Here is a 26,883-nt window from a genome sequence, read left to right on the forward strand (position 1 = left end):
AGAGATTTAACTGTAGGAGACACTTCTGTCGTCTACCTCCCCGGTCACTAAAGAAGGGATGGCTCTATGGGATTGAAGTTTGGGATTCTGATGAAGCTTACCCTTAGGATGAAGGCTGGAAACAGCACTAGTAATATCTTGATACTGCTTCACAGTATTATCAAATACATATTAGCAAATAAAGGGTGCTGAGAATCCTCCCATTGTTCTCCCTCCCTCTGACCCAATAAGACTTCCGTTGCACCTACATTTTTTAAAAAGTAGAATCAAAACATGGCCTGGGCTAGAGTGGGAAGGGAGCCTCAATATGGCAGATCCCAAGACAACCATGCTTGGAATAGTACCTGGAATAATAAATGCATTTAATACATGTTGATCGCTTTATGATATGTTCGCTAATTATACAGGCATGACATATATGTATGTCACATAATACGACATATGTACATGCATGTACCCATTAATATAACTCATTGTGGACATGTGGTAGGCACTGTTCTTAGACACAGGGTAAGTGGAAAGCCTAGTCCTCCCTATCACAGCACTTAAAATCCGAATTCTCTCGCTGGTCCATCATGCCGTCTTCATCTCTCTCTTGAGCATCATCTTCTGGTTCACAGCATCCTTCTTCCTGATCCCATGCTGGTTACAACAGTTGCCATACTCTCTTCCTTTTCTTGGTCTTATTTTGAAAACGAAAGGGTTTCCACTATAAGAATAAACATTTCATGTTTCTATAATGTGCATGTTGATATATTCTTTCCTATCTTGTATCTGTCTTTCACGGAGTTCAAGGATAAAAGTGGAAACCTGAGAGTCACTGGGGTGCAATTTGTAAATGAAGTCTTTGTCTGATAAGATTGCTCAGGGACACATGTTAAGAGAGGCACTTGGTTAAACAGAATGTCATCTGGGGTCCCTTCAAAGCCTGTGGTCTTGCCAGCTTGTTGGGAGTAATGACTGTCTCATTCATCTTTGTATTTCAAGTCTCCAGAGCACAGAGTTCCTGAACTTTCCACACAACAAATGTTTGTTAATTAAATCAGTGAATTAATAAATGAATAGATGTTTACAAAGAAATTTTTCACTGAAGTCTGGCTGACAGTACAAATAGGCTGCCTGAGGCATGGAAAGAGAAAAGGAAGTGTTACCTACCTCATTTCCCAGTGCTTCCCCAAAGTACACAATCAGCTATTTACTTACATTGCCTAGGGCCTCTCTACATTCTAATTAATTTCATCGAATCCTAGAACATTCCAGGGTAAAAGGACACTAGAGGTCATCTGTACCAGGCAAGATAGTCTAACAACATCCATTACCAACATCTCCACATCATAGTGATTTCAAAGGATAAGGCTTCATTTCTCGCCCATAGCACACTCTCATGCTGCTTCAGGGGTGTGGACAAAATCCAGGCCCCTTTCATCTACACTCAACCATACTTCGTGCCCCCATAGTCTCCCAATGAACCATGCAGAAGAAAGAAAGAGTGGGGAGCTTTGGGGCAAATTTCATGGTCCAGGCCTGGAGCTGGAATTGCACCAACACTCACTGGCCAGAACTCAGTCATATGCTTCCTGCTTACACCTGTCTGTAAGGGAAGAATGTGGTCTAGCTGACTGACTGGTCAGGAAAGAAATCATGCCAATTCAATATCCTGCCGGTATCTGCCATGAACATGCGGACACACGAACCCTTTCAGCACATTTGACCATGGGGGACCAGACGTCTGATCAAATGCACCTAAGGGCATTGAACATACTATTATGTGAGCTTTCCATTTTATTCTTGGATGGGATTGTTACAAAATTCTTTTTATCCACTATTCACTTGAGTAACCTGTAACAGTATGCTATGATGGAGAGAAGACTTGATGTAGAGTCCCTCTGCCTCGGGTTCTAACCTCAACTTTTCACTTGCCAGGTGTGTGCCTTTAGGTAAGTTACTTAAACCCTCCTACCCTGAGAGTCCTCATCTATAAAGTGGGGGAAATAATGCTTACCCCAATGAAAAGATTGAGTATGATCATTAGAGAGCTTAGTTTAAGGAAAGTACCTAGTATATGCCAATCGCTTTCCTCTTTAATTTTCTCCCATTTACTTTAGTCCACATTTATCACCCAAGAATATTCTCTCCAGCTTCCAATTCAGATTATTGAACACAGCCATACTGTCATCATTCAGGGTCTGCTCCAAACAAAATGCACCTGTGTCCTTCAACAGACAGTAACTTGACATAAGTTATGATCCTCCAGTGACGACCATGTGGAGGGCCAATATGACGCCCACAGTCCAACAGACTTCATCCATATTTCTTTAAGAAGAAACAGGACCAGAGAGGTGAAGTAGCCTGAGGTTATTCAGCCAATTACAAGGAGAAATGGAACTAGAAGCCAAACCCTTACTCCCTACTGTCTTCTTTCTACCTGCTCCTTCCTTATCCTCCCACATGCCCAAGACAGCCACTATGTGCTTCTACAGTTGCTCTTTTTTTTTTAATTTTTAAATGTTTTATTTATTTTTAAGACAGAGACACAGCATGAGTGGGGATGGGGCAGAGAGAGAGGGAGACACAGAATCCAAAGCAGGCTCCAGGCTCTGAGTTGTCAGCACAGAGCCTGACGCAGGGCTTGAACTCATGAACTGTGAGATCATGACCTGAGCCGAAGTCAGACGCTCAACCGACTGAGCCACCCGGGCACCTCTACAGTTGCTCTTAAGCCTCAAAATAAGACTTTTTTTTTTTACATGGTCCTGCTATAATTAAGTCATCATCACAACTCATGAAAACAAAACTGTGCCTTTTTAATTAGTGTCTTGAATGGGAATGAATGGTTCATTATTCTTTCCCATCTCAAGCTGAGATCATTATTAAAGTCCGAAGAAATAACAAATAGCCAAACAGGAAATTCTGAACAGCATGGACAGGGTCACTTTTCCTCCATGGGTTCCAGAGCACAGGAGGGACCTGAGAGGCTTGGTTTTCTGACCAAGCAGCAGGTGGATAGTGGAAAACCAAAGGAAGATCCCACCATTTGGCCCCGGGGCACCCTCAAAGCAAAGGCCTACCATTCAGAGAATAGACTCCTAATAAGACTCATCCAGGTCTCCTTTAAGATTTCTTAGAGATGTGGTGTTAATGAACTGAATTGTGGCCCCCCAAAAGTATATACTGAAGCCCAAACTCCCAAAGGGACTGCATTTAGAGATAAGAGTCTTTAGAGATGATTAAGGTTAAATGAGAGAATAAGAATGGGGTCCTCTTCCAATATGACTGATGTCCTTATAAGGATTGACATCAGGGAGGTGCACACACAGAGAAAACACCATGTAAGGACATAGCAAGGCGGCAGCCACCCGAAGCCAAGAAGAGAGGCCTCAGGAGAAAAAAACAAAAACAAAAACCTGCCAACACTTTGATCTTAGACTTCCAGCTTCCAGAACTGTGTTAAGATTAATTTCTGTTGTCTATGCTACCCAGGCTGTGATATTTGACTATGGCTTCCCTAGCCGACTAAATACGGGTGGTTATTGGACTTAGACAAATATCTAATCTTCTAGGAGTTGAGTTATCTGACTAGAACAGAGAAGCCAGTCACCTTTTGTTTGATCTTCTGCAAACAAGGATCTACTATGCACTAGTTCCTGTGCTCAAAGCTGGGGATCCAAGATAGATATGATCTAGTCTTTGACTTCAAATATAAGATGCAGATGTGAATGAAAATTGACTGCAGTGCAGTACGACGAGTTCATTCAGTGAGGCTGATTGGCTGTTTTCCCAATGTTCAAGAAAGTCTTTGAAGAGGAGCTGACATAAAAAATGAAAACAAAAACAAAACAAACAAACAAAAAACACCAGTTCTGAAAACTGAGAGGAAGCTTGCTATGTATCTTGGCAGTCAGGACGACAAATTTAAGGAAGAGTGTTTATCAGGTTTAAAGGTGTGGAGCATCAAACAGCAGACAGATTTGGAGGCTGAGTCCAGAGATGTAGGATATGTGTCTGATAAGCCATAGTGTGGGTCCTAAGCTAAAGGGTTCTGAGACCCAGGTCTCATCTTTCCTGTTCTGCTGGCCCTGTGGCCTCCTATACCAACTGGTTTCTAGCTTGACTCAGACAGTGGAAAAGGTGAGGTGGGAAGCAGTAAGGAGAAGGGAAAAGCCGGGGGAAGGGGGTTCTCCCCATTACAATCTGCCTCATACTCCATGATGGTGTGCTGCGTCTCCTCCATGCCTCCCTCCATCATTGGACTCACCTTCCTATCATGGTTCCAGCTTTCAGGTTACATTGGTACCTGAGTGCCAGTAATACTTCCTCTTCCTTCTTTTGGCCCCCTGGCCTAGGGCTGGTTCCAGTGCCCCCCGTCACCAACTTCTGGGTTGTTCCTGTCCCTTGACTACCTTCTCAGCAATGCAATGGCCTCCATAACTAACTCCCTACATTAAAGACCCTCTGTATTCAATACTCAAGTGATCTCTGTCTTCCAGTTAGACCCTGCCCGAGACACCTCGACAAACACTTTGGACTTTACTCTTAGCTGACAAGGAGCCATGGAAGGTACCTATGCATTGGAGTGACCTATCAAACTCATTTTAGGAAGATGTTTCTGGCCTCAGGGTGGAGTACGGAATAGAAGGAAGACACTGAAGAGGGGGAGACAAGTAAGGGAAGTAAAGCAAGAGTGCAGGTAACATTTAGGGCTTGAAGCAAAGCAGGTAAATGGCAGACAGAGCTGAGGACATGAGCAAAGATTTCCTCAGCAAGTCTTAACACTCTGATTTTTGTCATTCTGACTTCCTTAATATCATCCAACAGCAATTAAGTATAATGTGAAGCTCAATGAACTTGAAGTCTGAGAGAGGGTTCAAGTCCTTGCTCTGCCTCTAGTAGACTCCGTGACTTTGGACAAGCCATTGAGCAGGCACTCTGTACACACCTACTTAGGAAATTAACCTTCTGTTACGGAGTTGTACAGTCACCTTGCAAGCTGGGTCTTTCTCATACTTTCCTTCCATTTTAGCAAAAAAATAAAAAGGGAAGTTTCTGCACTCAAGGAGGTTAAGCAATTTACCTAAGATTACTCATCAATCAGTGGAAGCAGGCATCAAATCCAGGTCTGTGTGACCCCAACACATGTGACAAAGACCCTTCCTCTGGTGCTACTGCTTACCTAACTCACTGACTTCCAATCATAGAATGTTCCAGTTGGAAGGAACTGCAAACCTTGTCTGATAGAATTGTCTTGGTTTAGAGATGAGGAAACCAGGATAAGAGCTCACCGCTCTTCCCAAGTGCCAAGTTACCTTTTCTAATTTAAAGATGCTAATTCATTTGTCCTTGTCTGTGGTACTTTGGACTCTGTCTCAAAGTGTATTATTTTCCCACAGACTTATAAGGAAAGATTATTTATTTTCAATCAATAAAAATAATCAAATGTTTCTTATTACTCAAAGACAAGCATGCTTGGCTTTCTCCAGGAAAAAAAAAAAAAAAAAAAGGAAAAAAAAACTCTCTGCTTTTGCCCACTGGTGAAGAACTCTAATATTGAATTGGATATATTTTTGTAGGTAGACAGAAGGGTCTGTCCTCCAAGGCCCAATCTTCAAATCCAAAGCCCTAAAATGAAAAAGAATTCTCACAGAGCATCTTTCTTTGGGTTGTGACCTCTCCCTTATTACTTATTTTGCTTCATGATACCATTTCAACTCTTTGAATAATCTTTATTTTTTTTTTTCAACGTTTATTTATTTTTGGGACAGAGAGAGACAGAGCATGAACGGGGGAGGGGCCGAGAGAGAGGGACACACAGAATCGGAAACAGGCTCCAGGCTCTGAGCCATCAGCCCAGAGCCCGACGCGGGGCTCGAACTCACGGACCGCGAGATCGTGACCTGGCTGAAGTCGGACGCTTAACCGACTGCGCCACCCAGGCGCCCCTGAATAATCTTTAAAGTAATATCTCTTTAGAGAGTTAAATGAGGACGTGTCTATTGTTCTCTGGTAAAAATCAACAGCGAAGAGCTGTGCCCCTTCCTCTGCTTAATATTGTATAACATGCATTTATTTTTCTCATATCCCCTAAATATTTCATGATCTCTACTTGAGAGGACCCACTTTATAACATAAAAAGATATAGCGATTTTAATTTCAGCAGCATTTATGGAGCATCTTTTTGGCCAGGCACAGTGGAAATTAGAAGCGATACAGGTACTGAATGTCGCCCCATCACTGATGGCCATTGTTTTCCATAGAAAGAGATGAAATTATAATGGTTACTGTGTTCTGTGGCTAACCAGGAGATGGTCCAGTAAGTAAGACTAATTTGGGCAAGTGACTCTCCCATCTGGGGTCTCGTCTGTGAAATGAAGAGGTCAAGTGTGGAGGTGCTAAGCTTCCAGCACTCTGAGTCTATGATTCCACAATTTCTATGAAATACGTTTCTGCCTGTGAAACACAGTCCCTGAATGATTCTACCCACAAGGACGCCACTGAAACTCAGCTAAATGCCAGGGTGTCTGATGGTTGAGAACAAAATCCATTATCCCAGAACGTTCAAGGAGAATTGGAAAGTTCCATGAGAAAGTAGCCAGTAACCTTGCTCATAATCGTGAGGAGAGGGGGGACAGAGATCACGCGCCGGCTCTGGGAGCTGGGTTGTAAACGAGGGCGCCTCCACTGAATGAAATGCTTGCCAGGAGCGGGGACCCATAAATATTCCATGACACCCAATTGATTTCTCAAAATGAGTTCCATTCCTCATTTGTAAATCAAGCCCATGAGTCTTCCGGATGCTCTTTAGCCTCTGCTGTCCACCACGCTGTGTCTGTGCTGATTCTCATGCTCCCATGAGACCATCAACCTCCATCTCCTTCCCCTCGACACGGCCGAGGCTACTCAAGTTTTCTAACATGTGGCTCTGAAATAGCCACATGAAGTGCAGCGGGACGCTTGAGAAAATTGAAGCAGGGGAAGTTGAGGTCAGTGGATGGAGGGGAGAGTGAAACACAGTGGTACTCAGGAGGCAGCACCAGACTGTCCTAATGCTTAAGTTCAGACTCTTTTCGCTGAGAGGGTTTCTCAACCTTTCCAAGTAACGGCACACAGAAAAATGTTGTATCTGTCCAGCACAGTGGAGCTAATAGAAGTGAGAATGCTTGAAACTGGAGGAGATAGGCTCTGAAGTTCTGGCTGCTGGGAAGTTCACCCCAGGGGTAGGGAATCAGCAGTGTAGCTCACCTGTTGTATCAGTCAGAGAAGTGATCCCAGCTCTTGTAATAAATGACCAAAATCTCAGCGGATTAATAGGACCAGGTATATTTCTGATTCAGGTCATTGCCTAACTAGGCATTCCAAGGAGAAAGTGGCATTATAAGGAGTGGTCCAGGGATCACACCTCCTTCTATCTTATGGTCCTACCATCATCTAGATCCTCCTGAAAATGCTCCACGGGGTCCTTTATACACAGCACACTGACAAGCAAAAAGAGGGAATGAAGAACATCGCTGGATATCTTACAACCAAGAACCCATTTCTTCCTCCCTTATTCCACTGGCCAGACACTAGCCATATGGCTCGAATGGCAAGGGACTCTGTGCACCTGACTGAACACAAGGAGTGAATAGATCCTTAAGCATGTGGCCAGTCTCTGCCACACATGTAACACATCCAGGATCCTCCGAGATCACTCTGAGGAAAGTGCAGTTCCTGATGAGCAACGCTGGCATCACCTGGGATCTTTCTAGAACCACAGAATCTCAGGCTTCAGCTGTGGACTCTACGTTTTAGTAAGATCCCCAGGTGATCTTGTTTTTAGAAACACTGCACCAGACCCAGACCCTTCATACCTGTCATCATCAAAACTGCTGACCCCATCAAAATAGCAAAGAATTTTAATCAACAGAAGTTTTCTATGGCTACAGTCCCTCTTCTCAAAAGTGATGGGGATTGAATGCATAAAGAAATGCAGCCAGAGGTGCCTCGGTGGCTCAGTTAAGCATCTGAGTTGGTTTCGGCTCAGGTCATGATCTTATGATTTCGTGGGTTCGGCCCTGCATGGGGCTCTGCACTGACAGTGCGAAGCCTACTTGAGATTCCCTCTCTCCCTCTCTCTCTGCTCCTCCCCCAATCGCACTGTCTCTGTCTCTTTCAAGATAAATAAACTTAAAAATTAAAGCAAAAAAAAAAAAAAAAGAAAAAGAAATGCAGCTATCATGCAAGGGAATCCATATCAGTTAATCACCTATTATCTCATTTGAGAGTTACCATAATCCTGAGGGAGGAGTTAGGATCTCTGCGAAAGTAAGAAAAGAAAAATCTGGCACCTAAGATGCTTCCTCAGGATCCCCCGGATGGTTAGTGAGATAGTGGGAAGACACCCAGAACTATAGGCTTGTGGTCTGGTAATTTCCATGACTGGTCTTGCAGATTAGCGACATTTCAAGCTTGTTTGTTTAAAAGTGGTCCAAAAGATAACTTGGAAAGGACTCTAGAATTACGTGATTGGGAGAAGAATATGAAATGCTCAATAAGAGTGTGAAACATGCAAATTTAAAATTTTTGAATAATTCAGTGGAAGAAAAGAGATTTTCTTAAAGTTAGATTAAAAAGAAAAAAAAAAAAGAGCTCTTACAGGCTGTTCCAGCTAATTTTAACCTCGGTGAGAAATAGGACATTTCTCCTGTGCATACAATTAGACATTCAGGAGAAGTTAGGACAGCCTGTCTCATGGCTGATTTCCATGAGAATTGTATGGTTTGCAAAGATAATTATAAAATTAAATCTTGTGCCAATGTGAACAAGACAAAGAAAACGCACCACTGATATTGTGATATCTCAAGGACACGGCAGATGGAGATACCCTACCCTCTGGTCATTCACAGAATGCACCACGGCTCTAAAGCTCTGGGCTCTGGGATGCCTTTTCATATCTGCCTTTCTTTTTGGTAATATTTGTTTACTCCTCCAGTAATTATTTGCACCTCATTACAACAAGGTTGGAGTTTATAATGATCTCAACAAGCAGGGCATTTCTCATGATGGTGACTAGTCATTTTCCAAAGTAAGCAAGCATGAGAATATTGGGAAAGACCATTGCAAGGTAGATCCCTAAGCCCCGTCCCCAGAAATTTTGCTTCAGTGCATCTGGACTGATGCTCAGGCATTGGAATGCTTAAAAAGCAGCTGAGTGTATCCCATACAATGGAATATTACTCAAGCCTTTAAAAAGAAGAAAATTCTGAAATATGTGACAACATGGATGAACCTTGAGGACATTATGCCAAGTGAAAAAACCCGGTAACAAAAAGACAAATGCTACATGATTCCATTCATAAGAGGTATCCAAAACAGTCATATTCATAGAATCAAAAAGTGGAATGGTGGTTGGCAGGGGCTGGGGTAGGGATACAAGGGGTGTTACTGGCCAATGGGCTTAAAGGTCCAGTTAAGCAGGGTCCTGGTTTTTCTCCTCTTATTCCTTAGGGCCTTGCTCCAAGCTTGGAACCTCGGAAACCATTATTTTCAGCCTGTCATTCTCAACAAATGTTTGCTTTACAAGTGAAATAAGGAATGACAGGATAAAACAAAGAAGGATGTAATAAATGAATGAATGTATGCATATCGGGTACAATGGGCTTCACTGCAAAATACTGTAAAGTGCTGCCCCCGTGTTCTGGAACCTGCTGAAAAACGAACCAACACACTTTGTGGTCTCTGTGTGAAATAATTCTGAGAGCAAGCATATTTTCATCGTTTTTTTAATACTAAACAATATTGAGATTAGACAAAAATAACTTGTCCACCTGTTCCAAGAAATATCTTCTCCTACAAAATAAGGCTAACTAATCAGTTTGCTTATTCCGTCATATGTTTAGGCATGCATTCGTTTAACAAATATTGATTGAATAACTATACTGGGCTAGGCACTGGGGATACAAAGCCTAGACTTTCACTGCCTAACAGAGGAGGTGAATGCGGAAGCTGATCAGTGTGGTGATGTGTGCCAAGGGCTGTGATCAGTGGGAGCAGTTTCTGCTGGGATTAATGGAAACACAGAAATGGACGGATCACTTCTGCCTGCAGCGTAAGTACCACCTTGTGGTAATGGACTTGATGCCTGTGCTAACGTGTGTAAGACCATTAGATACTGCTTGAGAAGATGAAGCAGGATAAACATTTCTGGCAGAGAAAACAGGATAGACAAAGGTCCAGAGACATAAAGAGGCTGGTGTCAATGGGGTGGTGAGTATTTTGTCTTTCGTGGAGCACAGGATTTAAGAAATAAGCCTGGAAACGTTAGTAAGGGCCAGACACGCAAATGCATTACCTTGATAGGCTATTCAGACTTGAGAATGGCAAGACGAGGTTCGTACTTTATAAAGTTGCCTATGGTGACAGAATGAAAGTGAACTTGGAGGCAAAATGTTTCCGTAGACAAGGAGAGCAGTTGGTGAGCCATTGCATTTGACTGCCGGGAGACAGTGAGGGTTAAATTATGTCCCCCAGAAAGAGAAGTTCAAGTCCTAATCCCCCTTATATGTGAAGATGACCTTATTTTAAAGTAAGGTCTTTGCAGATGTTAACAAATTAAAATGAGGTTATAGTGGATATGGGTGGGCCGTAATCCAACGACTGGTGGTATCCTTAGAAGAAGAAGAGAATCTGGACACAGAGACACGCTCAAGGAGAAGGCCGTGTGATAATGGAAGCAGACAGTGATGGGTCTACAAGCTGAAGGTTGCCAAGGATGGCTGGCAAGTCCCAGGAACAATGAATGGGCAAGGAAGAGCCTTCAGAGAGAGGATGGCCCTGCCCACATCTTGATTTCAGACCTCTGACCTCCAGAGCCATCGGCAGAATAAACTTCTGTTGTTTTACACCACCAGTTTCTGGTACTTTGTTGTGGAAGCCCTAGGAAACTAATTAAAAAATGGTAATTAAGATTGAACAGAGGAGAAGGACATACTTGGGAGATAGAAACGTCCGGATTCAGGGAAGATTGGAAATGGGGTGTAGGAAACATGGCGGACGCAACACCTCACACTTTCCTCAACGTTGGACACAGTGAGTGTGAATATGTGAGAACCTCCCAGAGGAAGGCAGCTGGCAGGAAGGTGCTCACACTGTGTGTAGGCCAGGCAGGAGGGACAGGCTGGAGGGTCCCCAGTCCCCAGAGAGGGAGACCACGGGGAGCAGAGCAGACTGCCTGCTGAGTGACTCTGTAGAGAGAAATACACACTCCTCTGTATTGTTTGCCGTGTAGCTCAGGAAACAGATGCGCCTCCCCACTCTCCTTCAGCGGGAGAATGGATGTGTTTTCCTTAAGGTTTGACAAATACGTGTTACTCGACCGAGTGCTGTGTCCACGGCTGTAACAGGCCTGTCATCCCAAGGCTCTCTGCTACAGTAACCTCTATCCGTGGCCAGGTTCCGCCTTCCTTCTCCCTGAGCACGAAGGGGGAGTCCCCTCCCTCCTTGCAGGAAGGAGTCCCCTCCGCTCTGGCTCTGGCTCTCCTGCCCTACTTCATTCTCTGTGCCTAATTAACCTCTTAATTTCACGCCCTACCTCCAGTTTTGGGTTTTGAGTTTGGTTTTGGTTTTGATTTTCTTAAGCCCAAATCCACTCTCCACCTGCAGCCCAGAGGTTTCTTCTTCTATGCAAACCTGATGGCGAAGCGGCTCTCCAGAACCGCAGGAAGGGGTCCGACCCTTCTACCTCCATATCCTGGATGCTCCCATCCAGCACCGCTTGCATCTGTAAGTCCCATTTTTATCCTACCGCTCAAAGTTGTTCAAGCTTCATCCTGCTACTCTTGCTCTGTTCCTTCTGCCCAGGTTGACCTGTTCATCTATGAACTCTTATTCATTAAGTGTCGCCTCCTTTAGGAAATCCACCTGATTCCCAGCCCAGTGCAGACACCGGCCACCTTCTCCTCTGAACGCCCCCACTGTGGACGTTTCTAGCAATGTTTCCACAATCCTGTGCCATATGTGGGCCAGCTCTGTCTCTCTAGGAAGACTGCAGTCAGAGAAAAAATACAACTGCATTCCTTTGATCTTTTTAAGCCCAAACCCAGCAAAATGGTACATAGTAGGCTCTCAAAAAAAAAAAAAATGTGATGAATGAGACCCACAGAACTATTTAAATCATACTGAAAGCCCGGGCCCCACAGGAAAAGCATCTGATGTGAGCACCTGGGAGCCTCCGCCGAGGGCCAGGTAGGTGATTTACGAGATGCATGATTTATCAGTCTACGTGTACTGGGATCACCTCTGCGTTCAGATTCACTGATGGAGAAAATGAATTCGATCCTGGATCTCTGTCCTCCCATGAGCAGCTTGCCAGGAAAAGTCGTTAATGCGCTAAATTATCTTCCCAGCTGTTAATATCATGTTCCCATCTTGTTTCCCCTTCTTTTAGCTCAGCTGAGCATCACTCTGCTCAGTGATATTTACATGAATATCTTCATCTCGCCAGTTCCATTGTCCATCTGTTTGGCTGAAGGCAGAATTACCAGGCTGTGGCCAGGAGTAGAGGCAGGAGCCAGACTGAATGGTAACTTCTCCCCGGAGACAAAGGCAGCCCCATATCCAGTTTTTGTGCCCCTGTTTACTGCTGAAATGCAGCCCGGCAGACACAGAACAGGGGATTAGAAAGAGAGAGCATCCTTTGGGAGAATGTTAGAACATTAGGGGCATCGGTCTTCTCTAAATCAGAGGCTACCCCATGAAAGCTGAGTGGGGAAACAGAAAAGAAGCATTGGCTTATCCCTCAGTCTGCAACCCACATCTAACAAACATTCATGTTTTCATTCATTTAAAAAATAGCTACCATCGGCCTATTACATGCCAGACACAGAGCATTCAAGATGCAAAAGAGTCCCTGAATCCACATCTCTTCTATTCCATTAGCTCACAAATATCTCTTGAGTACCTGCTGTATACCTAGCACTATTCTAAGTCCTAGGGGTGAAGCACTGATTAAGGCCACAGCCATACCCTCGAAGTCCAAGGATGTGTTTGATCTGAAGGCTGAGTGGTGACCAGGCTGAAAGAGAGAACTTTCCAAGCAGAAAGAAGCGCTCTTGAAAAGCCTCTGGGATAGAAATGCACTTGACATGTTCAAGGCACAGAATAAAGGTAGTGTGACAAAAGTGAGCCCTGGGGGTGGGGGAGGTGAGGTCTAAGAGTGGGCAGTGGCCATTGTATGGCTCGCAGATCCTATTCTCTTAGATTCTCTTAGGTGATGGGAAGACACTGAAGCATTTTAGAGAAATGTTGGCATTATCTGAATCATCTTTAAGGAGACCAGTTGGTCGGCCCCTGTGTGGAGAATGTGTGCAGAAGAAGCAGGCTGGAGGCAGGGAGGCCAGTTAAAAGAGGCCACTTATAACTATTGCTTTTGTCTGGGGCACCTGGGTGACTCAGTCAGTTGAGCGTATGAATTCAGCTCAGGTCATAATTTCCCAGTTTGTGGGTTCGAGCCCCGCATTGAGCTCTGTACTGACAGCTCAGAGCCTGGAGCCTGCTTCAGATTCTGTATCTCCCTCTCTCTCTTCCCCTCCCCTGCTCACACTCCGTCTCTCTCTCAAAAATAAATAAACATTAAAAATTTTTCAAAAGAGAACCATTGCTTTTGTCGACACGAAGAATGACATGGCTCAATGGGGATTGCTGCCGTGAACGTGGGAAGATGTATTTTGCAGGAAACTCAACAGGACTTGCTACCGACAGGGAATAGGTGATGTGCAAAGGAGGGAGCAAGCCCAACTCTGAGGTTTGTGGCAAGAGGAACTTTGTGGATGGCAGTGCCATTTATAAAGGAAGGAGGGGCTAGGGAGTGGGGAGCTGGAGAGGAAAATCAATAGGTCCATTCGGGACGCATGAGGTTTGAGATGCCGATCAGACACCCAAAGGGAGATGTCAAGGTAGGATTAGGGTTCAAGGACGATGGAGAGGAGGTGGCAGCCGGGTGGGGGCACGCAGGGGAGTTAGGAACACTGCACAGATTGAAATGGAGCTCATATTGCAAAGCATCTGCTGTACGTCAGGCATTAGATTTCAAATCCCATGTGCGCCATCGCATTTCACCCACACTACGAGGGAGACGTTAGGAGATGTTACTTCCCGAGTAACACAGAACTTAAAAGCAAGCGTTGCAGTCGGCTGGCATCGATGCGCCGGCTCAAAACTTTTCTGTCTGTGTGGCCTTGAGCAAGTTACTTAGCCTCTCTAGGTCTGTGTTTCCTCATCTGCAAGCTGGAAATGACAATACAATATCTATGAGAAATAAAAGAGGCAATGCACGTAAATATGCATTGTAGATATGCATACATGTAAATGCATGCATACAACACACGTATGCATTTAGTAAGCGATGGGCATCACAGTGATCGCTTTACGTCATGGGTTGAACTGTGTCCCATAAAAATACCTGTTCCATTCCTACCTCCCAGTCCTCATGACTTGAACTGTTTGGAAAGAGGATCTTTACAGATGTAACCATGCTAAGATGAGGACATACGTGATAACGGTGGGTACTAATCCAATGATGGGGGCCCTTCGAAGAGGAGGAGAATTTGGACACAGGGAGACGCTTAGGGAGAAGGTCACTTGAAGATGAAGGCAGAGAACAGAGACAGGCGGTGTGCGGTCACAGTCAGAGGGGCAACCGCCACTGGTAGAAACCAGCAGCAGCTGAGAGAGAGACACGGCGAAGACTCTCCCTCAGAGCTTCCAGAAGGAACCAGCCCTGCCTACACCTTGATTTCAGCCATCTGGCCTCCAGAACTGTGAGAGGGTAAATTTCTGCTGCTTTAAGCCACCCACTCTGTGGTATTTTTGTACAGAAGCTGAGATAATGGAAGCTCCATGGAGGTGGCATTGCTCTTTGAAGGTCACATGGCGAGAAGGCAGCTCCCCTGAAGTCACGGCACTGCGACATGCTCCCTTCCTCCAGCCCCTGCACAAGGTCAAGCACACTGTCAGGAACTCAGCTTGCGAATGACTTAGACAGTCTGTGCCCAGTCCCTGAGGAGACAGAAAACCGAGGAGGGAGTGAGGCTGACGTCAAGGTGCTGGGAAAGGTCACGGGAGCCCAGAGAGAGTGGGCCATTCTGACGGGCAGGGGTCAACAACTTGACAGGGCACGTAACGGATGGACTGGATGTGGACTAACATGGGGAGCAGCAAGGAGCGGCCAGCATTCATGAAGGAAGAGGGCACTGTTTCCGGAGCCAGGAAGGGTGGATCCTTCAGACGAGCTGCCTGCCATCAAAGCACACACATCATCTATTTTTAATTTTCTGAAGAGCCTCCACCCTGTTTTCCAGAGGGGTGGCACCAGTTTGCACTCCCACCAGCAGTTCAATATCCTACGACCCAGCAATTGCACTGCTACGTATTTATCCGAAGGATACAAAAATGCTGATTCGAAGGGGCACATGCACCCCAGTGTTTATAGCAGCGCTATCAACAATAGGCAAATTATGGAAAGAGCCCAAATGTCCACTAACTGACAAATGGATAAAGAAGATGTGGTACACACACACACACACACACACACACACACACACACACACAATGGAATATGACTCAGCCATCAAACACAATGAAATCTTGCCATTTGCAACAACATGGATGGAACTGGAGTGTATTATGCAAAGCAAAATAAGTCAGAGAAAGACAAACATGATTTCACTTATATGTGGAATTGGAGAAACTCAACAGATGAACACAGGGGAAGGGAAGGAAACAGAAGATAAAAACAGAGAGGCAGGCAAACCATAAGAGACTCTTAAATACAGAGAACAAACTGAAGGTTGCTGGAGGGGAGGCAGGTGGGGGGATGGGCTAAATGGGTGATGGGCATTGAGGAGGGCACCTGTTGGGATGAGCCCTGGGTGTTATGCATGACAGATAAATCACTGGGTCCTACTCCTGAAGCCAAGACTACACTGTATGTTAACTAACTTGAATTTAATACACACACACACACACACACACACACACACACACACACACACACACCCCATCTAATGGAATCCTCACAATGGCACTTTAAGGAGGGCCGTATTAGACATGAATTGACAGATGGGACGACAAAGTTTTAAAAGGCTAAGCCACTTGCCCCAGGTCAATCAGTGCCTACAGAGAGGAGTCATAGGTCAGCCTCAGCCCAATGAGCCTACTGGTTCTCCCCTGTTATACTGTCCCCGTCTTGGTTTTGCCCCTTGCTAGCTGCCTGACCTCAGAGAGGCACAACCTTCCAGGGACTCGGTTTTCCCATCTGTGGCCCAAGAAAGGTAACACTCATAGCTGATATTCAGCATGAATCACATTTCTCCTTTCTGGACTCCAGCCCGGTGCCCTCAAGTGGGTCTCCTCGATGCCAGCAGGGTCGCAGTGACATCAGGCCAAGAAAAGGACTTAGAATTCTCCGCAGTTCCCTCTGAACATTGACAATGAGGGGAACAAAGAGCTTCCTTGTCTTTCTGCAGCATCTTCAGGCAGATCAGAGGCAGAGAAGGCCAATTAAGGGAGGGGGAAAATATCCTGAGAGTCGGTCTACAGGTAGAGACACAAAAAAAGATGACAGAAAAATTGAGGGATGGGTGTTCCTAGGCAAAGAAGAACAGATATAGCAAACGGAGTTCATGGAACCCAGAGATTTTATCTTAATTTGATACTAGACAGCTCCCGTCTGTTTCACAAACGCACTTGGCTGCCTAAAGAGATCGTCGGGTCCACTTGAGACCCATGTCCCAAATGGGTGTAGCCAATCCCATCTAGGTCTGACAGTTTTAAAGAAGCAAAGGGCAGGTTGGCTGGACTGTGGGGGAAGGGAACAGGAGCACAGCATGGACAGTTCTGCAGAAATGAGAAAGACAGGTTTCTCAAGCACTCTCCCTAAACAGAGAAAAAAAAAATCCTAGCAACAATAGCAATAATGGGCAACATTTACTGATGGCTTATTATGTGCCTGGAACAATTTTAAGCATGTGTGCACCCCCATAAAGAAGGTGTTATGTTTATCTCTATTCTATATATGAGGAAACTGAGACAGAGAGGTATCTGAACCCAAAATTGCGTGCTTAAAACCCCTATCCTACACAACTGCTTAGTCTAGCGCAGAGGAAGGAACAGAGATGGGAATAGGATGTAGTCAGCCCCCAGAGGATGCTCAGAGTATGGAGACTTCCCCCTCAGAGAATGAAATCCCAGCTGAGCCGTGATCAGGGGAGAAGGGAGTGAGGAGGGAAACCTAAAAATAAATTTACAGACTAATAGGAGAGACAGGCATTAACCAAGAAAGCAAAGAAATAAGTAACTTTACCACAAATGATGCCACGTTACATGAAAGTAAACCGAGATGTGGAAATGGAGAAAAAAATAGGGAAGAATATCCACTTAGTTTGAATTAAGAAGAATTTTCTGAGAGGAGACATTTAAGATGAGCCCTGAATTATTGAAAAGGAGCCAGTCATGCATGGAGCAAGGGGAAGAGAATTCCAGAAGGCCTGAAGAAGGGAAAGATTTCAGGATCTAAGATCACTTGTCAGTGAGGCTGGGAGGATGGAGTGACCATTGTACCTGCAGGCTGGCATGGCCTGGAGAAGAGATGGAACAAAGTACTAATATTAATAGCTCTGTAATAATAACTTCCATGTACTCAGTCCTGAGCATGAACCAACAGGTGCTGGTCCTCCCATTTTTATGAGACAAGTGAGAACTGAGAGGTCGCAACCCACCAAAAACATAGCTAAGGGTGGAAAAGCCAAGCACAGGGCTTAGAACTCTGGAATCTCAGTCCGAGCTCTTCCCCAGCCCATGTGGTCTTGACCCACCAGAGTCACTATTTAATGACAGGAGGTCTCCTCGTGTAACCGCTGTGTTCAATATGCTGAACGCTCATTCAGGACCACGGCCCCTCCATAGAGGCTCTCGCCTCTGGAACAAGGGGACCTGGGCAAAGTTCCCGTTTTCTAACTCAGATACTTCCTGTAAACAGGGCTCACTCTCAATGTGACTTCTAATAATCAAGAAAATAAATTAGATCCCAGAATCTCTTACTCTAGATAATAGCTCATTCTAGGAAGTCATTAATGCCGTAAATCAAACTCACAACTGTTGACAACATGAAAGCACATTGTTTACCTTCCTTTGATTCAGCTGAGTATCAATTAGCTCAGTGATATTTACATAAATATCTCGATTTGGAGGGCAGAATTGTCCATCTGCTTCTGGAAAGATTTAATTAGGTCGGTGTTGCTAAGGAAGAAGAAATTAATCCTTTTCAACATTAACCTTTTCAATTAATATATGTTTTGCAATGTATTGGAAAACATGCCTTGTTATGTAAATTGGACAAACTGGAACATTTCAGGGTGCAAAAAATGAGGTCTTTTACAGTGAAAATACATCTCTGTTTCCAAATCTTGAAAATAAACGGATATGGATAGGCTCATACACATACATTTCTTCTCGGTGAGGGTTTCTTTCAACTCAACCTCTTGCAAGCTTCTCTTTGATGTTGCATATGCCCTGAGTCTGTAAAGGATGCTCATGCCCACTGACTCACCTGGGTGACTCCTGCTGGGCTTTTCATCTTACCTTAGCACTTTCTTCCTCAAGGTGTGCGGCCCTCCTCAAATCCCTGAATAAGATCAGGGCCCTGGGTCACAGGCCTTCATCACCTGTGCACTTTTCCTTCAGGGCACTCCTCACTTGTAATGGCTCCTTTATGTGTATCCCACCCACGGAATGTTCATCCCATGAATATACAGATCATGGAAACCTCGTCCGCTGCTGTTTGTAAGGTGCCCAGCAAAGTATCTATCGCGTGGAAGGCGCTCACTAAATATATGTGGAATGAATGCATGCACACTGATTGGGATCTCACTGCTCACCACTCCAGCTCACAGAAGCAAACATCTCTTACAGCTATGTGAATTACAAAGGCAGACATGTATCTACCCTTCCTCTTGTCCCCATCCGGACCTGAACAGGAGCCTTTGCTCCCAGATCACCCTCTATTGTGAGTCTTGTGCAGCCAGGTGAGCTCACTGAAGACTTCCGTGTTGCTAGATTCAACCTTCCGAGGCCTATGACATGGTTCAAAGAAAAGGTCTCTGTAACTTCGTTCTTTGGATGTTCTCGGTCTCTCCTCCTTTGCCTATGATCAGGCGTTTCTCACTCCCCTATGAGCTTTCTGTAAGGGCCGAATGTTTTCACATGGCTTCCCAAAGTCTTTATTCGTTCCAAGATGGGGAGAATCATCATTATAATTACAGCCACCCCTTACCAGATGCCAGCTATGCTCCAGGAATGTTCTAGATTCTTACATAAATCCCTAAACTTGCAAAAAAAAAACCCTCAGGCATCATTACCTGTGTTTCCAGATAACAGAACAAGAGAGGAGAGTGACGTCCCCCAAGTCACAAAGAAAATTGGACACAGCCTTGGTTTCTAAACTCAGATCTGTCTCAAGGACCCTCCTGATTCGCCATGAGACATACAGTCTCCAAGGTCTCTGCCGAACCAAAGCCTCAGTGCTAAGTACAGGATTAGGTCTTCAATCACAACTCTGTTAAACTAATTGACCAGGGCTGAGATGAATCAGAATCACTTATCTCAAAATGTGTTACTCTATTCATGTTATTGCTTCCATAAGAAATGAGCTCCCTGTAAATTAGCTGACAAAACTTGAACATACAAAGCAGAGATTGGCAACTTTTCCCACAAAGAGTCAGATAGCAAGTATTTCTGGCTTTGTGGGCAACAACTGAACTCTGCCACTGTAGACAGAAAGTGGCCATAAGCAATTCACAAGGAGTGGGTGTAGTGGTGTTCCAATAAAACGTATTTACTAAAACAAGGAGGATGGATTTGTCTCTCAGGCTGTAGTTTTTTGGCCTCTAAGATAGACAAGAAGTACTTGATGTAAAACGATGTTTTCACCACTCTACATTAAATACATAATTTGATCCTTACTTCATAAGTATGAGCATTGCCTCCATTTTAAAGACAAGGATATGGAGCCTCAGAGGAAGACAGACTGAGTCCCAAGGGTGCACAGCTGTTAGCCATGTATCTGTAGTCCTAGGCCCAAGAAGGTCTCCAGTTGCACAAGCTGAGTTGTTGTTTTTTTCCCCCAGAAAACTGAGAATACCTTTAAATTTTGTCAGAATCTCTAGTCCTTCAGGGACCATCAACTCCTCAATATTCAGAGTGACCCCCTTTCTCCTCCAAAGCCCATCCACCCGTGGTGAGGGCAGGTGATGGTAATTCACAGGAAAAAGGAGCTGTCATATAAAAGTTCCAGTGACTAATTTCCTAAGGGAGTGACAAGAAGTGACAACTCCAGACAAAAGGGGCCATAACTACCATGAGGACTTTCTGGCACATAGCAGGTGATCAATAGCTCAATACTGAACGATTTCAGTGGATAGGGAAATTTGATGTGAGAATGGCAACAGTGGTGATGGGGGGGGGGGGCGGGGGTAGAGGCAGATTATTAGACACACACTGAGGCTTTGGGTCAGACCAAGCTTCTCTAGGTCCGGCTCTGGCCTTTCAGTAAGCTGTAAATAGCCTTGGTAAAGTTACTTACCATAGGCGAGCCTCAGTTTCCTCATCTGTAAAAATGGTGATGATGCTAGAACTGCTTTAATAAGCTGTTGTGAGGATTGGATGCGATAATTCACATAGGGTACACGGCTCATTTTATAACTCCACAAATGGCGGTGATTGGGACGAATGTGCTTACCAGTGGTACTGACTCCATTTATGTTTAGACCTCTTGTTGGCTTCCACACCCACCAGTTCTCAGCCTACAAAGAACTACGCATGCCAGTTAAGGGTATGAAGTCCCATGGTATAATATACCAAGTCATTGAATATGTTGGTGTGACCACTGTTGACCACCAAACCTCTTTTCAAAGGCCTGAACTCTACCAGATTTTTTTTCTAGAAGATTTTGTGCATGAAATTATACCAACATTGGAATGACAAAAGTGTAAAAGTGATAGACGAACACAACGGACACTAAACAGCAGCAAAGACAAATAAAGACAGTCTGATTTACTGGGGATTGTGACATGTGGTTTTGCCTCTTGTTTGTTTCTCATAAAGTTCCATTAAGGTACCCCCAGTGTTACTTAGGAAATAAGAAAAACAGAACAAAGAAATATTTCAATGAACTGACATTTAAAAACCAGTGATATTTGGCAAAAAAGAAAAACGTCAAGCCCTAAACCATGTGAAATTGCTTTCATCAACTGAAGCATTCATGAGGTAACTATTTTAACTGATTAAAGAGTTTTATTAATTGCATTTAAAAAAAAAAAATCTCTCATGAACTTGAGCTATTCCGCTGGCGGGCTGTTCGGCGGGCTGCTTAGGTGCTTTCCTTTCCCTGTCTCTCCAGGTTTATTATGGATTCCTAGTCCACAGAGAACTGAAATAATTGAGCCATTCAGAGGAAATCTGACCATTTTCATGAGCTGTGTCCGCCTCAGCAGACAGACTCCCTTAGAACTCCCCAGAACAGTACAGATGGTCCGGGCACAAGGTCATCTGCTTGTTATTCCAAATAGCCAGGCAACTCACTGGCCAATTACAAAGCAGGCCTTGAGCTTCCTGAGAGTTCTCTTGTTTTACAAAATGTGTTATTCCCACAAAACAGGTTTAGAGAAGTGTTATATGTCATGCCCCCTCGCCCCCTGGTACCTTCTTGTTCCCAAAACGGCACTCTACATGGAATCAACAGATCTGGGTTTGCCTCTAGCTCTGGCATTTGTTTGCCATGTGATCTTGGGAAAATCATCTAATTTCTCAGAATCTCAGTCATGCCAATCACCCTACTTACCTCACCAACATCATGTCTATAAAATGCTTTTTACCATAAAAAAGTGTTTCCCAAAACACAAAGGGAGTACCTACAGGTTCCAGACTCTCGGCTAGAACTCAAAAAGGAAAGACACAGTACCTGCTGCCCAGAATCCAACGGAGAAAACAGGCATCCAGACAGTCAGAGTAGAGGGAGCTGTGGGACCACAGCCGGTATGGGGGTGGGGATATCCTGAGGTCATAGAAGGCTTCACAAGACAGATGATGTCTCAGATGATTCCTGAAGGAGGGAGAAGGAAGTGGGGATGACAGTCTGGTCTGTGAGAAAAGTATAGAAGGATGCTGCCAGTCAAAGAGCTCAGCATATTAGGGAAATGTCCTAGAACTCATCAGGGCCAGAGCCTAAGGGAATATGGGAGAAGGAAAAAACATATAAATATAAATCTGGCAGGGAAGAGTAACATATATTATTGAGAGTCTTCTATGGATAAAAAATAATCCCTCACATCATTTGGCTCTTATCCTTGATTGGGTCATGTATGAATTTTAATATCTCCCTTTATCATTACTGCACTATAAGGTAAGTAGTATTACTATCCCCATTTTACAGGTGAGCGAACAGATGCCCAGAAAGTTGAAAACCTTCCCAAAGTCCCATAGCAAGTGGTCAACCCGGAACCCTAACTTAATTCCGTCTGATGGCATAGTTACTGCTCTGAGTAATCACTGAGGTCTCCTGCCCCAGTGGAGGGTTTTGGCATTATTACACAGGAGCTTATGTTGGACACATTGTAGGACGGACTACATGAGTCCCACTTCTTGGTATTCATAACCTTGTGTGACCACCTCTCTTTGTCTTAAAGTTTATTTATTTTTGAGAGAGAGAGACATACAGAGAGTGAGCATGAGCATGAGCGGGGGAGGGGCAGAGGGAGGGAGATGCAGAATCTGAAGCAGGTTCCTGGCTCCGAGCTGTCAGCACGGAGCCCGATGTGGGGATTGAACTCACAAACTGTGAGATCATGACCTGAGCCAAAGTCGGATGCCTCACCGACTGAGCCACCCAGGTGCCCATCCTCTTGAGTGTGGTGGCCTAACAACTTTTTTCTAACCAACAGAATACAGCAAAGGTGATGAGATGTCACTTTCGTGACTCGGATATATTTAAAATTGTGACTCTCGGGGCGCCTGGGTGGCGCAGTCGGTTAAGCGTCCGACTTCAGCCAGGTCACGATCTCGCGGTCCGTGAGTTCGAGCCCCGCGTCGGGCTCTGGGCTGATGGCTCAGAGCCTGGAGCCTGTTTCCGATTCTGTGTCTCCCTCTCTCTCTGCCCCTCCCCCATTCATGCTCTGTCTCTCTCTGTCCCAAAAATAAATAAAGGTTGAAAAAAAAAATTAAAAAGAAAAAAATTGTGACTCTCCTCTTGCTAGAAGACTCTGTTCCTTGCTGGCCTTTGATGAGATAAGAGGCCATGGGGGAAAGGTCCATCTGGTAAAGAACTGAGAACTGATTCTGGCCAAGAATCAGGAAGGAACAGAGGCCCTCAGTCAAACAACACTGTAAGAACGGAATGCTGCCAACAATTTGAGTAAAATCGGAGTGGATCTTTCTCTAGTCCAGCTTTCACCTGAGACCCAAGCCCTGATTTAGGAGAGACCTTGAAGCAGGTGGGTCTCCAGCTAAGCTGTGCCCGGATTCCTAACCCACATAAACCATGAGATAATACACGCATGTTGATTTACGCCACTATGTTTGTAATCATTTGTTGCATAGAAATGGATACCCGATACAGAGTCTGTGAAGGGTTTAAACACAGGAATGATCAAGGACAGGTCTGCATTTTATAAGTCGCTTTTGCCAGCAGGGCACACGATGGATTAGACGACAGGGTGGAGAGATCAGCTAAGAGGTTATTTCACAGTGAGTCATGATGGTGACCCACACTGTGGTGGTGACAGAGGTAACGGAGGAAGGGAAAGTAGAGGAAGTGACAGAAGCAGTGTCAGGGGCAGATTCAGCAGCACAGTGGGTCCCACCTGATGCATGTATGGGGCAAGGAGGGAGCACTGGGTTTGCACACAAGGGTCATTCCACTGGACTCACCCAGAGCATAGACCTGGGAGCTCTCAGCAGCCACGCAATTGCACCAGCCTGGCACAATGCCACACGAGTCTCAGGGACCCACTGCAGCTGGCAGAGGACTGCTGAGTGTCCAGATGGGACAAGGGGATTCTCCGGGCCCTTTGGGTACCAAATTCTAAAAGTCTTACCTAAAGGGAATTGGACACTTTAGGGGGCCATAGTAGAATTCATCCTCTTAAAATTCAGCCCCAGAGAGGTGCCCTTGGTATCAGACAGCACATCAAAATGCCTTCTGTAGGAAATAGTTCTCTCTGGAGAGAACCAGAGGTAAGTAAAAGACAGGTTTCCGAGGCAAGGATGGACCAATAACCCCAGTTCCGGGAAAGACACAGCTGAGAAGATGGGCTCATGGCCTTAGCCACTCACTGGGTGTACTGCCTCCTTACTACTGCTTCTTCCTTACTCAGACAAAACCACCACCACCACCACCACCACCCACCCCGCCATCCAGAATTAACATGGGGCTGAAATGAGTTAAGAACCCTGGAAAGGAAAACATGAAGCACATGTCAGCTGATATTAACATGGTATCGTAACTGAACCTCAGAAAGATCAGAATGTAATGGTTGGTGGTATTTGGTTACAGCCGCCCTGGAAAACGAATACAATCACACAGCAATCGGGCTCTAAAACCCATGTAAGTGCACCTCTGCCCATCGAAGTCCACTCGGTTCTCCCGGGATCCCACATGGGCACTTGGGTGCAGAAAGGTCCTGGCACAGCTGGTGTGAACAGGTGGCTGGTCCCAGACCCTAATGGCTGTAAGCAGTGAATGTCACCCTCATAATGATTCAGCTTCCGATACGTGATGGAACAGCTGAGGTCAGGGCAGGAAACTAGAGCAGCAGTTGTCAAAGTGTGGTCGCCAGCATCCCATGGGCGCTTACTAGAAATGCAAACTCTCAGGGTGCACACGAGAATCAGAATCTCTTGGCCCAGGGCCCAGAGATTTAGGTTGTAACAAGCTCTCTAGCTGAATCTTAAACACTCCAAAATTTTGAGAAGCTCTGGCCTGGAGGAAATGTGTCTAACTGGAGCAATGGCTTACTGCACCCCTGGCCAATGCTCTGTGTTAAAGGAAGTCAGAGAGGGACATGCGAGATGCTGTCCGTGGGGCATCCAATGTTCCAGAAAGGAGCAACAAGTAATAATTGAGCACATACTATATGCCAGGCACTGTGTATCTTCTGAGGATACACCAGTGAGTAAAAACAGTTGACCCTTGATCCTTTTTAAGTGTTTTTTTGTTTATGTATTTATTTTTGAGAGAGAGAATGAACAAGCCAGGGAGGGGCAGAGAGAGAGGGAGACACAGAATCCGAAGCGGGCTCCAGGCTCCGAGCTGTCAGCACAGAGCCGGACGTGGGGCTCGAACTCACAGACCGTGAGATCATGACCTGAGCCTGATTTGGACACTTAACCGACTGAGCCACACCGGTGCCCCAACCCTTGATTCTTTAGTGCTGACAGTTTTATACGTCATGCCACAGACGTGAGAAGGGGAGGAGACAGAGAGAGACTGGCAGGGCAGATAACTTTGAGGGTCAGGAGAACTGACCGTGTTGCCTGCAGAGCGCCTGCGTGCGATCCAAGCAGAGGGTTTAGGTGGAGACACTGCAGCTCTTTATACAAGCTATGACTACCAAGGGTGCCTACAAGGGTCACCCCTGTGTCAGGTGTGAGGGTTGTTATCCCAGGGCCACCAGTGGCTTTGCCCTCGGCCCCTTGTTCTAATGAAGCATCGCCTTCAAAGCCACCCCCACCAGCCACACGCATTTTTAGAACTCCTCAGTATTCTGCAGCAGTCTTCGGTTTGCACTGCCCCAGAAGCCGACCCTGAGATGGGTATTTGGTACCGGTACCTTATTTTGGAAGACGATTCCTCAAAATATGGAAGATGGTTCCTCGAAGAGAGAAGAAGGGAAACGGCACCCGTAGGAAAGCCGATGAAGCCAGTGTTAATGAGCGAGTCACTGCTGTGAGTGACAGGGCTCGGTCTTACAGGTGACCCTCTGGGAGACCGTGAAGGACAGCCGAGAAGCGGGCTGCCCAGAGGTGAGCAAGCACAGTCTGCACCTACCAGATGTCCCCAATCCCTGCTTGAGGGCTGTTCCTGGGCTTTAAGCTGTGACTCTGACCTGTCCTGCACACAGACAGAGCCCCCTTCTATAGTCACAGACTTACGATGTCATCAGTGTGGAGGGAGACTGTCTTCAGGTGACCCCCCCAGGGCAGCCTACGGGACTCTGTACCAGAATATCTGTTACATAAGCCACAAACACGTGGCATCTTGTATCTGAGCTCTACAAACGCTGTCACCACCAAGAAAATCTGCCATGCTCTCCTTGTGAATGTCAAGTTGGGCAAGATGCAGTTCTCTCTGTCCGCTTCTCCATCCTTATGTCTAATGGAATAATGAAATGCCTTCCAATGAGATGATACAGATAATTTGATCCCTGGCAACAGCAAAGAAATGGTGTTTCTGTTCCTCTGCACGTGATCACGGCTAAACATAAGAAGACATTGGTGCCGACTCGGAAATACCGGAAGCGGCTGATGGTCTTTGGAGGCCACTGCAAGTTGTTGGGGCTCAGGGACCCCGTCTCCTTCATGACTGCCTCTCCAGCACCCCCGGTAGGGCGCACACCGAGCGGAACGGCGTGCTGGCTGGGATCAACTTTCGGAGCTTTAAAGGGCTTTGAGTGTGCCTCATTTCACAGAAGTCTAACTCGCTTAGAAATTCTTAGAGTTTCAAATGGACATGTTGAAAATTCACGCTTTCATTCACTTTTAATGAGAATTTTCTTTTCTCAAGAAGAATCTGCGGGCTGCCTTACAAGTAATTCCACAGCCATCTGGAAGACTTGTGTTGCTACTTAGAAGTGCTAAAAGAGA

At 45.4% G+C, this 26,883-nt stretch overlaps 1 long non-coding RNA gene across 1 annotated transcript in view; it reads right to left on the bottom strand.

Annotated features, from left to right (window-relative positions):
- The window catches only part of LOC121043020 (uncharacterized), a 312,549-nt gene that overhangs the window by 201,287 nt on the left and 84,379 nt on the right, over positions 1-26,883 (bottom strand). The window contains exon 3 of the long non-coding RNA XR_005796641.1: positions 21,986-22,126. This is a non-coding gene — a long non-coding RNA (uncharacterized LOC121043020). The remainder of the gene's footprint in view (positions 1-21,985; positions 22,127-26,883) is intronic.

Source organism: Herpailurus yagouaroundi, unplaced genomic scaffold (assembly GCF_014898765.1).
Source record: "Herpailurus yagouaroundi ecotype Mexico unplaced genomic scaffold, PumYag 186, whole genome shotgun sequence".
NCBI classification, from domain to species: Eukaryota; Metazoa; Chordata; class Mammalia; order Carnivora; family Felidae; genus Herpailurus; species Herpailurus yagouaroundi.